Source organism: Canis lupus, chromosome 11 (genome assembly GCF_003254725.2).
Source record: "Canis lupus dingo isolate Sandy chromosome 11, ASM325472v2, whole genome shotgun sequence".
In the NCBI taxonomy this organism is placed as follows: domain Eukaryota; kingdom Metazoa; phylum Chordata; class Mammalia; order Carnivora; family Canidae; genus Canis; species Canis lupus.
The window spans coordinates 37,318,441-37,334,017 of NC_064253.1; the positions used below are offsets into that span (position 1 = coordinate 37,318,441).

The 15,577-nt window shown below is 40.2% G+C and overlaps 1 protein-coding gene and 1 long non-coding RNA gene across 5 annotated transcripts in view; one reads left to right on the top strand and one right to left on the bottom strand.

Annotated features, from left to right (window-relative positions):
• Window positions 1-15,577, top strand: part of ADAMTSL1 (ADAMTS like 1) — an 873,193-nt gene that overhangs the window by 11,579 nt on the left and 846,037 nt on the right. The gene's annotated exons all lie outside the window — the stretch shown is intronic.
• Window positions 15-10,668, bottom strand: LOC112649625 (uncharacterized). 2 transcript variants are annotated; one of them, XR_003129690.3, is made up of 6 exons: window positions 10,551-10,641; window positions 9,515-9,674; window positions 4,060-4,230; window positions 3,017-3,157; window positions 1,430-1,616; window positions 15-229 (listed from the first exon to the last, which is right to left on the bottom strand). It is a non-coding gene; the product is annotated as an uncharacterized LOC112649625 (long non-coding RNA). The 2 variants fall into 2 exon arrangements; XR_003129688.3 differs by lacking the exon at window positions 9,515-9,674 and having other exon boundaries at window positions 10,551-10,668.

The window sequence follows — 15,577 nt, forward strand, 5'->3', positions numbered from 1 at the left end:
TCATGAACTAAAGATATGAACCACCAGCTTGAAGCGTCTTTATTTGTAGTAACCTCAGTTTTTTATAAATGGTTTTCAGATGTTTGGGAATAGCTCTGGGTCTCTGTCACTCTGCCTGCAGGGAGGAATGATGGGGGGTGGGGGTGGAGGGAAACCCTCCATCCTTACCCCCGCACGTAACCTGCTGGAAGCTGGCTTCTGTGTCTTTTCTCCTCGAGTCATCATGCCCCTGGAAGATTAACAGATACTTATTTAGAAAATCGTCCACAGCATCCAGGAACTTGACACTTGATGAAAGGGAGAGTACGTGCTGCTGAACACCTTCTCTACCCAAGTGTGATGTAGCAACTGTTGCTACGTTCTTGGAGGAGAGGAAGGAAATGTTTCATGTGCCTATTATTTAGGATGTTCTTCCCATCTCTATCACAAACCAGCCAAACAAAATATACACATACTCTGCACTGAGTCATGCAGAGTCTATGATGTAGTACTATGTGTGGAAAAGAAAGAAGTTTTCTTCACTGCTAATAGTCATTGTCAAACATCTTGTACATTTCATGAAGAGTACTAATTGTGTATTTTCTTTCAGAAATCAGTTACAGAGAAATAAAGGGGTTTTTTAAACTACTAAAGAATATTTGTTGATATAATCTGAAATTCAAATTCTCAAATTCTCCTGTTCCTTATAAAATTGTGTATTATTAGTCCAAATGGGCTAGATTATGCCATGGTAACAAACAACCCCCCAAATCATAGGGACTTAACATAGGAAAGGTGTATTTCCCCTTCAGGCTTCAAATTCCTTGTGGATTGTCAGGAGGGTTTGGTACTTGGGATCCACACGGGAGGCAGCATGCTTCCTTAGCCCCCAGGGCAGGGAAAGAAGTGACTTGCTCTGCTTTCCCCTGCCAGTCAAATGCTTCCAACTCAGAGTGACTACATATCACTTCTGCTGACATTTTATTAGACAATTCAAATTAAAGAGGGTTGAAAATGTAATGTTGCCATGAACCCAGACTTTGGGACTACCAAGATGCCTAGATGTTTGTTTCCTGACAGAAGTTTTCTAAAATCACTGCTTTAAATTACCTTGACTTATTCACTAACATTTGAAAAAATTTAGAAGTGTAAAATGCATGTTGACAAATTTACATCTTAACCATTTTTAATTATACAGTACAGTAGTGTTAAAATGCATTCACATTGTAATGCAACCCATCTCCAGAACTCTTGCAAAATAGTTCTGCAAAATAAACTCTATACCCCTTATATAACAACTCCCTACTCCCATCCCCCCTGTCACCCATACTATTCGTTTCCGTCTATGAATTTGACTACTGTAGAGTCCTTATACAGGTGGGATCATAACAGTATCTTTCTTTTTGTGATTGGCTTCTTTCTTTTAGTGTGATGTCCTCAAAGTTCATACCTGTTGATGTATGTGTCAGAATGTCCTTTTTAAGGCTGAATAATAGGCCATTTTACAAATGTAGCACATTCTGTTTATCCATTCATCTATCGGTGGGCCCTTGGGTTGGTTCCACATATGACCATTGCAAATAGTGCCACTATGAATATTGGTGTTCCATTTTGTTTTATACAGGCTTCTTTTTTTTCTGTATAAAAGAGAAGCAGCATCTTCTTCAGACTTCTAGTTTGCTATTCAGACCAGTTAACAGGTATTTTAATTTAGAATAATGTTCTCATTTTGAGAATCTTCTGCCAGTGGTCACAACAAAAGGTAAGCAAACTTTGACTACCCCCTAAGTGTTTAACTGAGTCAACAGATTAATGGATTCTTGTGTTTGGTCTTGTATGTAATCTGCAAATCCTGACAGTTTTCAAGATAGGTGACAGCATAAGGCTAGGACATTATTTTTCCTCTACAAAATCTAGGAACACAGCAGAAAATTACATTTCCTTTCTTTTTGTATATCTGACTCAAATACTGTGTATAGTGTGGTCAATATGAATCATCATGTAAAATGTAGCCATGCAAACAAGTTGCATGTACAGCACAGAGTGTGCAGGAGCAGAGTAGAATTTTGGGAACAGTGCTGAAAGAAAAAGCAGTAGAATAGGATCCAAACTTTGCATACTAATTGCTAATGCATGGTTTTGGACACACTAGTTACAGAGCTTTTCTGAGTTTCATTTTCTTTTTGAATCTCTACAATGGAGAGCTTGGATTACATGATCTTAGTGGGTTAATACCAATTAACTGTAACTTCTAAAATGAATAGTGGTTTCTAAACTTTTCTAATATGACTTTTTAGCACAAAAATATTAACTCTGATTGAGTTTTAGAAATGAACATCAAGTTGTGGCACTCTCTTGCTTAACACCTTCAGCCGATTCCTGTTGGCTTTGGATCAGTGTTTCTGAGACTTTTTTTATTATTCTCTCTCTTTTTAGACATTTTAAAATACTTCCTCTTATTCCCCCACTACCCCCATAAAAATTTAATACCATGCATAAACTGTTTTCACGTGCTGTGACACTTTGAAGGGACTCGTTGTATTGTCTTCAAACCGTTGCTATCAGGAAGTATCCTTTACTCCCCCATTCCCAGAATTCCCCAATTTTTCATCCACTTGGCATGATCACCCCCATTGAGAATATATGCTTTAGACTAAGATTGAAAATCCTTACTAGTCATCCAGGCCTGGCAAGATCCATCCCCTGCATAGTTCCCAGCATGTCTCCCCTTCCCTCCCCCCACCTCCCCTCCACTTCCCCTTGCTTACTACTATCTGGCTACTGGCCTCCTTTCAGTTCTACAAGGGCATCAAACTTGTTGCTACCTAAGGGCCTTTGCACAGTTCTCTTTGCTGGAGGGCTCTTTATTTTTAATTAATTAATTTACACTCATCCATCTGTTCTTCAGCTACATGTCCCTTCCCCTGAAGAACCTGTCCCTCCACTCTCCCTGCCCCAGTCTGTTAGGTCTCTTTTGTGACTCTCTCATGATGCCCTATTTGCTTCAAGCACTTATAATTTGTAGTGATGTACTTACTTGTATTTTTATTGTGTGTCTGTCATCCCAGTATACAGTAAGCTTGAGGCCATAGACTGACTTACTTTCCTCCGTATATGTCACATCTAGTTCAGTGCCTGGATAGCTGAAAACAGTCAGTGAAGGGTTTTTCAGGAAAATCTACAGTGAGGAAAAAACACCTCTGAACTTGGTATTGCTCTTTACATGAGTGTATACACTCCTGTTGAGTGTCCTTACGAAAATGAGAAATAAAATGAATGCATACCTTGTTAATCACAGCAGCACCCACGTATGTGTACCAGTTAAATATTAACTGCTGTAACAGTAAAATCCTGAAATCTTGGTGTTTTGATAAAATAGTGCTTTTTTTTGTTGTTCACATAAAATCCAGTTGGCAGGGCTGAAAGGTGGGTGGGGGTTGTGTTGCAAGCAGTCATCCAGGGATCGCTCTGATGTAGCCTGTGCTGTCTTTAATGTGTGGCTTCCAAGGTCACCCTGGCGCCTATGACCAGGTGACCGAGGGGGAAGAGAATGTTGAGAACTGCATGGGAGGTTTTCTTGGGGTAATCTTAGGAGTGGAATGTATCACTTCTGCCCACGTCCATTTTTTGTGTTCCTGATGAGACTCAAACCTCCAGGAGGATCCCTATCCCTATGATCCCACCAAAGAATCCAGTCAGTCATGTGGCTGTACCCCCTAGCCAGGGAGGCTGGGGGTGGGGAGGACAACTGTGAACTTGGGACGTAACACAAGCTGGCCTTTGCCACAGTGCCCTTGGAAAGTCACACATGTGCAAGTGTGTAGTAGATGTCTAGACGTGTGTGTGTTTATAAATCATTGTCAGTAACTTAGAGGTCTTAGGAGTCTGAGACTCAGAGAAAGGGAACCACGAAAAATAGGAGTATGTGAGTTTTATTTTGGAGGTTTCTCCCCTATAATTTTCAAAATTAGAAGATTAGATATGATGGACTGGGGGAGGGAAAGGTGGAAATGGGCTATGAATTAGAAATGCACTATATACAATAAACTGAACCAAATTTATTGCCATGCCACAACCAACCTTCCCAGGCTCTCTTGCCCAGCTGTGTTTGTGATAGTGCAGATTAGCATCTTGTCAGCTGAATGTCAGGCTGGCGGCTGGCAGCATTGGCCTTCATGAAATGGAGCCTTTTTGCCAGTGGACTGTTTTCAGTTCCTCAGTCACCTGGTAAGTCCTATTTCTTTTGATGACCTACAAATAAGAATGAGTTCTCCATTCCATGGGGCTGTTAATCAAATAGTGTCTGTTTGTTTAAAGAAAAAAAAAAAGGTCTATTGCATGTCTGGTTCGTAAGACTACAAGGCGGTTGTAATTGATCTATGAAATCGTGATCCTATACTTTTCTCTGGGCCAGAGCTGACCCAGCCGTCCTGCAGGTGTACAGTTCTAACCCACGCTGTGTGATGGGAGCAGAAATATGAGCCTGGGCATTTCTCTCCTGCACGGTTTGTGAGCCTCTCTCAACTGCTGTCCTTGGCAGAAAGGAAGAAAGAAAACAAGGATGAATGAATGGAGAGCTTGGGTGGCTAGGAGGGCCGCAGTGTGACTCCTATTTGGTTGTACTGGGGAGCTCTGGAGACTTGTTCTTTTTTTCCCCTTCTGTCATCTATTGACCTCCGTCATCTACCTTTCAAGAAGCTGGGAGGAAGAGCAGCATTTGGAGGCTTACAACTTAAATTCCAAAATTTCAAACAAGTTATTTGGTGAATTGGATTTTTTTTAACAAGTGTAAACATTTTCCACCTTGTGCTTCTTTCAGTTCTTGTGTTTTTCCTTTTGCATCTGGTACAGATTCAGATCAGTGTTGTCCTGCTTTTCCTTCCTTCCTTCCTTCCTTCCTTCCTTCCTTCCTTCCTTCCTTCCTTCCTTCCGAGAGTGAGAGCAAGCATGAGAGAGTACGCTCATGTGTGAGAGAGCAGGGGAGGGGCAGAGGGAGCAGGAGAGAGAGAGAATCTCAAGCAGGCTCCGTGCCTAGGGGGAGCCCAAGTCAGGGCTTGATCCCATGACCCCGAGACCATGACCTGAGTGGGAAATCAAGAGTCAGTCGTTCAACCAACTGAGCCCCCGAGGCACCCCTGCTATCCTGCTTTCTAAGCTTCTGATGAAGCTAGAAAGTGTTGGATTGACATTATCAGAAAGTTGGGGGCAGCGGCAAACATTACCACTGAAGCAGGCCAGTAAGGTCACACTGGCATCTTTCCTGCTGCCTCAGTAGGATTACTAAAGAGGTTTGTGCTGAAGTTCCACCCAGGACCAGAGCTGGACAGGTGGCCTCCCAAGGCCAAGGTTTCACAGCTTGTTAAAACTTCACAGTGGTACTGACATGCCACGAAGTGGTGGCCACTCATTTCTCCTGGGTTTTACCCCAAACGGTCTCATTTAGAGCAAGGTAGCCATGTAGAAGCTGGGTGGAAATGGCTCTGTGGGATCCCGGCAACTGCAGGAGTCCTGCAGTTACGTCTAATTTGAATCTGCCTGTGAAGAGCCTTAAGCGTCCCTGTGTTTGGGAACATGCCCTTCCCTGCTGGATTTTGTTCTAGGTCATCCCGCGAGTAGAAGATGACTGTTCAGAGGAATGCTCATTGAGTGGGAATTCGGGAGCCTGTCAGCCAACCATGAGCTCAAGCAGTTCTCTTTCCCTGCAGCTGGACTTGATTATGTCTTTAGCTGCCACTGTTAATGAGGCAAGCGCAGCATCTGCTGGGAGCTGGGCTGGCACTTCCAGGGCCGTCTGCCACCTTCCCATCAGTTGCTGCAAAGAGTGTCCAGGGTGTGGAGCAGATAAACCTGAATATTGGGCGTGTGGTTCTTTGAAGCTGTTTTTGAGGGGGGAATAGAAAATGACTGAACTTGACATTGAGTGGCTTGCCAGCGACAGTGTATATCTCTTATAATTTTTGTGTACTGGTTGCTTTTGTTTCAGTTGGAGGTTTTCGTAGGGGTAAGCTTGGTTTTGGTTGAAGGCATGGAAGATTCTAGCTCTGATTTTTACAGGTGCCTCCTATGTAAAGTCACTAGTTTCTTGGGTGATTTCTGAAGCTGGGACAGATGACACCAAATTATGTCATTCATTTTATAAGTCTGTTCTGTGTTTGGTGGATTTACTTCATTCATTTGGTAAGTCTGTTCTGTGTTTGGTGGGTTCCCTTTCACGCAGGCTATTCCAGAAAATGTTTGCATTTTGAATACAGCAATGTAAGTGGTCAGGTCATCATAACTAAAATACTCTCCATGTTGTATTTTTTGAAACAAATATAAAGTACTAGCTTTTTGGAATTTATTCAAGAATCCCTAATCTGAATAACTCCTTTTGTTTTGTGACCTGACATAGGATCGTTTCAAAACCCATTTCTTCAAGGGGCTTGACTTCTTATTTTCTGGATTTGATTGACTTTTTTTTTTTTTCCACATCAAACTCGATTGTTAAAATCTTCAAGAACTAAGTCCTATTATGCATCTTGTATCTTTCCAAAGTGCCCAATCTAGCATCAAGCCTAGTAGACCCTCCAGAGATTAAGTTATCAGTATATTTTGGCTGCTATAATAAATTACCACAAACTAAGTTGCTTAAGAAAACAAGAGAAATGGGGATCCTTGGGTGGCTCAGTGGTTTAGCGCCTGCCTTTGGCCCAGGGTGTGATCCTGGAGTCCCAGGATCGAGACCCACATCAGGCTTCCTGCATGGAGCCTGCTTCTCCCTCTGCCTGTGTCTCTGCCTCTCTGTGTGTCTCTCATGAATAAATAAATATTAAAAAAAAAGAAAACAAGAGAAATTTATATCCTCACATCTTTAGAGACAGTAAACCCCAAATCAGGGTGTCAGCAGGCCTTGTTCCCCCCAGAGACACCAGGGAACAATCTGTTCCTTGCCTCCTCTGGCTTCTGGTTGCTGGCATTCTGTGGTATTCCTTGGCTTGTGGCTGCATCACTCCAGTACCTCTCTCTGTCTTTATACCATCTTCTTTGCACATGTCAAGCTGCTTTCTGCCTCTCTTGTGATGGCATAGTCTTCTCATCTCAAAATCTGTAACTTAACTACATATCTGCAAAGACTCTTTCTCTCATCCCTGGGCATGACATATCTTTGGGAGCCATTATCAGTCTACCACACCCTTGGATGGTTTCTGAATGATCTTGTGGCCACTCATTGGATCTTCATCAAAAGCACTTCACCTCAAGGATATTTGCTTCTGTTTTATTTTTGATGAACTGTTTGCTTCAAGTCATTTCTGTTTCATATCATCTTGTTCTTTATTCTTTAAGATATTATTTGCAGTGAAAATTACTTTCCCTGCAGTAGGAATGGCTATGACCTTGACAGTCTGTGCCATTAATGATGAGTCTTACATGCTCTTTGGGACTGAGGGCAAGGCATTGTAACTATCATCACTGAAACTAATGAAAGCTGGGTGTGGTGGCCAGAGCAGGGTTATTGTGGATTTGTTGGTTAGATAGCATCAAAGTCTTGGCATTAACAATAAATTTAATAATCTCGACATAATCTCAGTGTCAAGGATTTTACTTTCTAAGCTTTACTCCTATCTTTTGAATTTGGTTCCTCTAGAATACCTGATGTCATAATTCTTCAACTCTACTGAGACTTGTAAGTGCTTACTCCTACCACCCTTTCACTGTACCTCATTCACCTGACTTCCCTCCTGGGCCAGCTCAGATGCCTTGCCAATCATCATTACAACCCCCTCAGTTTTTTTCTCCTCCCTTGATGCACTCAGTTGACTAAACCTTTCCCCAAGTTCATTGTACCTATGCAGCTGGGTGTGGTCACTTCAAAGGGCCAGCAATTATACTATATTCCCCTTATCTATCCACTCTCCCACTCCCTCAAATTGACATTTTGCTGCTTTTCTCTTATCAAACCTCTCACAATATCTTCCTTCTCCCCACTTATAGCTTCTTTAATTGGGAAAATAAAAGCCATCCGAAGAAAATTTCCACATTTCTCCACCCACTTGCATCTAGTTGACATACTTTACCTTCTCTTCATTTGTAATGGGTAAACCATCCATTCTCCTAACAAAAGCCAGTCTTTCCAACTGATGTCCCAGATCTCATCCCCATTTCCTCATTCAAAGATACTGCTCTAATTATCTGCTTTTCTGTATCCGATTTCTCTTGTTCCTACTCCTTTTTTACTTATATGCTAGACTTTTCCCACCAGCCCATAGACATCCTGTTACTTCTGCTGTACTTAAAGCTCTCTTTATATGATTTGCACCTTCATTTACCACTCCTTTCTCCACTTTTCTGTACATTAAAACACAAATGATCGCTTCCTCTTCCTGTGAAGCCTTTTACCACTTGGCCTCCAGAACAATACATTCGCCTTTTCTTCTTCCTATGGGTTTATTCCTCTTCTGTTTCCCTGCTTCTCCAGGATCAGGGAAACTCTTTTCTTTCCACATTCACTTCTTGGTAATCTTAATCAGTATCATGGCTTTAATTGCAAATTAGATTCCAATATCCAGATTTGTACCTGTAGCATACAACTTTCCTAACCTTCATCCTCCTCTATTCACCACCTACTTAGCATTCCTACTTGAATATTTAATAGGCATCTCAAACATAACATGTAAAACTGAGCTTCTGATCCCCCTCCCTGCAAAAAAAAAATAATAATAATAAAGCAAAATATGCTGCTTCCCCCATAGACAGTCCCATCTTATTGGAAGCTAACTCAATCCTGTCACTTTCTCAGGTTAAAAACATTGGGGTTGTTTTTGACTCCTCTATTTCTGTCACACTGCACACTCACTAGTAATGTTCTGAGCTCCTTGTTTTATAAGTGCAGATGAAAGTCACTTCTTAAATCTTCAACATCACCATCTTGGTTCAAATGATCTCCTATTTGCCTGGATTATTGGGAAAGTGCTGGCCACATCATCTCAGTTTATGCTTACCTACTTTAGTATCTTCCCTGTGCAGCACCCACTGATCCTGTTAGACCAGGTCAGATACTCCTCTACTTAATACCTTCCAATGCCCTCCTATCTCCCTGAGAGCAAGTGCTAATGCTTTAAAATGGGTTATAATGCCCTCGACATCTGACTACCTCTCTAATCCTCTCATACCAGTTTCCTCCATCTTTACTGTTCTCCAGCCACATTGGTCATCATGTAACCATCTTCATTTCTGCTCCTCAACATGGGAGGCATCTTCTATCTCAAGGCTTTGAATTTCATATTTACGTGTTTATAAAAACAAGATGAATATATTGTCTTTATGCTCATTTTTACTTCCTTGGTTTGGGAACAAATATGAGTGTGTAGGTGGTTTTTCTAAGGTAGTTTTTCTAATTTTTCTTGCTATTTGCTAAATTAAAAAAATATTTTGAAATGAATTGACATCTGAGACTCTTGTATTCTATATAATTTTTACAGACTTATCTTTCCCCTTTGCAACAAAATAGTTGAAATTCTCATGGTCTTGTGCATTTTTGAAAATCACTGTGACTCACTTCTCAATTATGATTCTTTTATCTTTAACTCTGTGGGGTATCTCCCCCACTCCTTGGCACCATAGAAATAGCAGAAAAAGATAGAAGGAACCCCTAAGTTAATAGAAGTTCACAGATGTCAGGGGACATGTTAATGACCAAGTCTTCTCTCATCCAGAGCCTGCAAGGGAAAGAACACAGGCTGGGTGGTGACTCAACCACATAACTAGCATTATGACCACAGACAAACCCCATAACCTCTGTGAGTCTTTACCTTCCATATCTGTAAAGAGAAAGGGGCTGAACCAAAGGGATTGATCTCTGAGGGCTTTTTTAGTCCTAACAATCTGTGCATGTAGGCAAGAGTACCACTCAGGTCATAAATACCTGTTAAATTATATTGAGGTCTCTCCCCTTTCATACCTGCTCTTTGCCAGCTTTTATGTTAAAATTTTCCACCAAACAGGAACACCAGAGGCAAAGGACTTCCAGGCAGGTACCACCCTTTCTGATTGCCAAATGTCTCCCCAACCCAACCACTGCCTGCATGGATGGGCTTTTGCTAGAAATTGGCCAGCTTTAGTCCCCTTCTACAAATAAACTTTAAAGTACTCGCTTGAAGAGTGAGGAGCTGCCAGTGGTACTGGCAGTGAGTTTTATAATTATTTTTTGATGTTTTCCATGTGACTTTTGGTCTGAGGGCAGAGTGTTTGGTTGGGCTGTATTGATGGTTTTCCTATGGTCATGGTTTACACCTGCTGGCCATACAGGAAACTGTCGTAGGAGAGCTCCTTGTTCCTCTGGCCCTCTCCTAGCCTCGGGACATGCTGACTTCCATGTCTGCAGCTGTAACCATTGCCAACCTGTCCATCATTATTTGTGTGTCAGCCGTGGCTGCTGCTGAGGAGAGGCTTGGACTACTCAGCTTAAAAAACCTGAATCAAGCCTTGGAAGGCATTTTTCCTACCATGATGTTGAAGATAGTGATGAAGGGTAACCAAGGGTAACCACATTGCTGTGAGCCAAGGTCTGGGTTGGCCTTATCTTTAATACTCACAACTGCTCCTCCAGGAGTGGCTTTAGATCCAGGTTGGGAAAGATGAAAGTGACCTAGGTGTTAATTAGCAAGCAGTAAAAGGTTGAGCTAAATTGGAATTCAGACCTTTCTGACTTCATAGTGCATGTTCTCTCTTCTACTCTATCCTGCCTTTTAAATGTAGGTGGTGCTAGACTAAGATCCCTTATAGTTAATTTTGATGGGTTGACCAGGAGTTCAGATCTTTTATTGTGTATCAGTTCTCTTATGGGGGAAAAAAGGAATTCTTATTTTTAAACAAACTTAGAAACTTTGGCAATATTAATCCTTTGTGTGTTGGGGGAATTGTTTTACTTGTTGATTTAGGTTCCATTGTTTGATCATTATTCACGCACATCTTCTAATAAAAGATGAAGATAATTGAGGTTAGTTGAGAATTCGCCTACTAAAATTGTTGGCTGTATTATATTTCTTCATCTCTTTCTTGCTTAAGATAAAAAAAATCACCCCTACCAACAAAATCATGTAACTAGAAATTAGGAGAAGAGGGAGACTCTAATGCTTTCTTTTAAAACACATGGATCTTGAGATTTGAATAAAAGTGATAATATTTTACAATTCCTATCTGTTTAATTGTGACAAAGTACACCTGCTTGCTTTTAAGAAGAAAAGTAATAGAAGTTTAAGGAGGGAGGAAAGTGACGTGGACACCCGATAACTCTTCTCCAGTGATATTCTGATGAGTTAAGCATAAATGAATCAGAAACAGATGGATTCTTTTTTTCCCCCTTAAAATACACATGGGTTTAAAAACCAAGGGAAAATATGCTTGGAAAAAAATGTTCTTTGTTAAAGCCTAAATGTTTGAAATATAATTTAAAATTTTCATAGGATCCAGCAAGTAGTTGTGTGCACTCATCTCTAATTGAGATGGGGTGTGTGCATAAGTCGAGCATTTAAACTATTCTGTGGAGCTGCTGTCAGGGAGGCATAACAGTCCTGTAAAATGACATAAGGCACAAGGGCCTTATGTGCAAACTCGTTTCACATGGCTTCTTGGGTATTGAGTAACATGAATTTCATGTAATTTGATTCTTGAAAATTTCATAAGGTTTACCTCAACCTTTGTGTGTGAAAGTGGAAACAGTTTCAAAGGGATATATCCAGGTGCTGTGCTGGGCATCTTTATTCCCCATCCTTCTGCCAAGAGTGGAGTGTCATCTCCATGACCTTGTGCTCAACTGATTCTCCTTTACTTTCTTTGGTCATTGTTTCAGGTTTGATTGAGGCCAGTATTGCCTATAATTTGTTCTAGCTGCAGGTGTTCCTATGGATGTGGACTTAACTTTGACTTTACTGCAATCTGGCAAACTTCTGAGTAGCAAGAGATGAGTTCTAGAAGAGATCACCCAGTCATCTTTCTTTGTCCAGGTCCTTTGTTGTTGACTGGAGTACTTGTGAGATCTTTGAGGAACTGTGGTAATGGTGACTTTTGAGAGCACAGTTTTCCAAATTATGAAGCTATTTATCCCAAAGAGATGCACTACCTTCTCCTGATATTTCTGGTTGGGTATATTGCCCCTGTCCTAAGTTAGACATGGAGAAGACCCATGTTTTGGCAATTCATTAAGCTGCTTTTCTGCCTAATGCCTCTGCTCCTGTTAGGAGGAAAAATATCCCTTACACTTACACCTATGCTTGCTCCACACTGAACTCCCTAACATCTTTCTTTTCCTTTCTCACAAAAACCATCAGTTCCCACTTTTACTCTCCATTTTTATGGCTTGGTATCTCTGTATGTAATTTTAGTCATCTGATTTCACAAAGACTGCCTTATTTTCCTTCAGTATTTAGAAAATTCTACAATTCCAAACCATTTTTGCTTCTTACATGGTCCATTCCCTTTTGCTGGCAAACTATTTCTTTCAGCATAAGTATTTCTTAATCTTGCAAAGACTTTCTTCATTAGATATAGTTTTTAACTCTTATAGTCAACATCTAGTTTTCAATTCGTTTCTTTGGTTCTTTTCAAACTAGTCTCTTCTTGGGTCCCTATTCATGGCTTTTCTTACTTGTGATTATGCTCTGTACCATCCTCAATGTCTAAAATATCTTTTCACCTCATCAATATCTTCATCTCACTCAAAAATCTTCAAGATTCTCTTTAAAAATAGAGTATATTTGGCTGATAACAATGATGTATGATTTCTGATATATAAAATTCCACCTCAAGGGAAGCTGTGTTCATTTAATGAAAGAATGATTATAATGATCGTGATGAATCTAGCTGGGATTTCTGTTTTTTCAGCTGGTTTTTAATGTTCTGCATCATTTACTTACTTAAAGCCCATGTATTGAACATACGCCATATTCTCATTAAGCACCGGGGATACAAATATGAATAATATCTTACCTGGAAAGCACATAATTGGCAGAAGACAGGCATGTATAAGTTATAGTACAGTAGACTATATACTTTGAGGTTTAACTGAATCCTGTGGGCTCATGAAGGAGGGAGTCATAAAGTCAGTTCAGGAAAGGGATGGTGTGAGTGATAAAGTGACATCAGACTCGAGTCTTCTTGGCTGAGGGAAGAATGTGGAGAATGAGGGTATTGATAGAGAAGAGCATTTCCGAGGCATGAGAAGTGTGAGGTGCGGGGGCGGGGAGGGCGGTAAGAATAAAACAGTAAGTGTAGTTAAATTGTAGACTGTGGTAAGGCCAAAAACAGGACATAATACAGACTGGCAGATTAGACCAGATTTGTGAAAAATCTTAGCACAGTGGTAGGGAGTTTGATGTTAACCTAGGGTTATTGGTGGTTGTTTCATGCTTGTGTATGTGTGTGTGTGTTTCAGCATGATGAAATTATTTATTTTTAAGATTTAACCCTTAGACCCTTGTGGAGGAAGGATTTGGGAAGGGAAAAGATCATTTGGGGAAATGAGTTAGCTTAAGTTTCTCAAGGACGTGGGTGAGAGAAAATGAGGGCTTGAGCAGAGGCTGTGGCAGTAGGATGGAAAAGAAGGACAAACTCCATGAACAGAATTTGGTAGCAGACTGAATTCAGGGCCAGATATAGTGGGAGAAACAGCTGATGACTCTCACGTGCACAGCTTGGGTGGATGGCAGTAGAGTTTAGTGAGACTGGCTTTTCTGCCTGTATCCCTATTTGGAGCAGGTAGGTAATTTAATTGTTGAGTTGGAATTGGCTGGGAGGCATCAAGTAGAGCTGCCTCGTGGGCATTTGGAGATGTGAGGTGGGTGCCCAAGAGGGAGGTGGCAATAGAAATAGCAACCTGCCATCTCCTTAGACTTCCACAGCCTGCAAAAGGTACTTTGTATATACAGTTGACCCTTGAATAACATGGGGTTTGTGGGTACTGGCTCCCTTCCCCACCATAGTCAAAAATCCACATATAACTTTTGACTGTCCCAAAACTTAATCACTAATAGCCTACTGTTGACTGGTAGCCTTACTGAAAACAATTACCACATATTTTGTATGCTATATGTATTGTATACTGTATTTTTACAATAAATTAGAAAAAGTGATTAAGAAAATCATAGGAGAAAATACATTTACAGCACTTCACTGAATCCATATAAGTGGACCATGTAAGTGGACCCACAGCAGCTCAAACCCGTGTTGTTCAAGGTCACCTTGACACTTAAAGTTCTCTAGGACAGCACTGTTGATACTCACATTACTCTCTTCTCTTAGCCATTTTCACATTTTCTTGACAAATTGTTCCATTATTTTCTCCTCTGTGGCTCTAGATTTTGATGTTGATCTCTTTTGTAAAAAATAAGAGTTATTATTTTTGGCTTCAACTTCAGACCTTTTGGAGTGATAACAATTGAATTTCTTTATTCCATTTTCAAGTTGCAGTTCTTTGGCCAACCATGTCTTTGTATCATAAAAAGAAGAACCCAAGTGTACTTCTCTTGGCTTAGACATTATAAGCAGGTGATTTTGCAGCTGTTGTCTCTTGGAAATCATCCCGCTCTTCTCCTTATCTCATTGGGCAACATGGAAACTCTCAAAGTCCGTGATTTTTAATTTGTAGTTATAGAAATTCCTGGTTTGATTTCCAACTAAAACAGCCAGTGTGGTAGTTAGAAAGTGTTACTTAAAAAGGCTTTAAGCACTAATCTAGTTTTTGAATACTTGTAATTTATTCCGTGATTGAAGAGACAACTTTATATGCAATTTCAGTATTGAATCAATACATTTTCTTAGTTGATACAATCAACAGGGAGAATATCAAGCATATGTCAGACTTCATTTTTCAAAGATACTGAGATTTCAAGATAGAGTCAGGAGTAATATCAATAACTAGTATAATAATATGCAAATGTTTGTTTATTTAAAATATATTGCCTACGGATATTGTATGGTTCTATCCACCTATATGAGATATATAATAGATAAATTCATAGATATGGGACATCATAAGTTACTAAGGGGTGAGAGGAATGGAGAGTTGCTATTTAATGGGTACTGAGTTTTTGTTTGGGATGATGGAAAAGTTGTGAAAATGAACAGTGAGGATGGCTGCACAACACGGTGAATATACTTAGTGACATTGATTGTGCACTTAAAAATATTCCCTTTTCACAAATGGCGAGATCCCATTCTTTTTTATGGCTGAGTAATATTCCATTTCACACACACATATGCACACACACACACACACACTCAACCACACCTTAACATGGTTGGACATAGAGGGCATTATGCTAAGCGAAATAAGTCAGACAAAGACAAATACTATATGATTTTACTTATATGTGGAATCTAAAGAACAAAACATAAAGAAACAAAAAAATGACCCTTAAATGCAGAGAACTAGGGGTTACCAGAAGGAGGGCAAGTGGGGGAATAAGTGAAATAGGTAAGGGGTAGATTAAGAGGTACAAACTTCCAATTACAAAATAAATGTTACAGAAATGAAAAGTATAGCATAGAGAATATAGTCAATAATATTGCAATGTTGTATGGCTACCAATGGTGACTACATTTACCATGGTGATTACTAAATAAT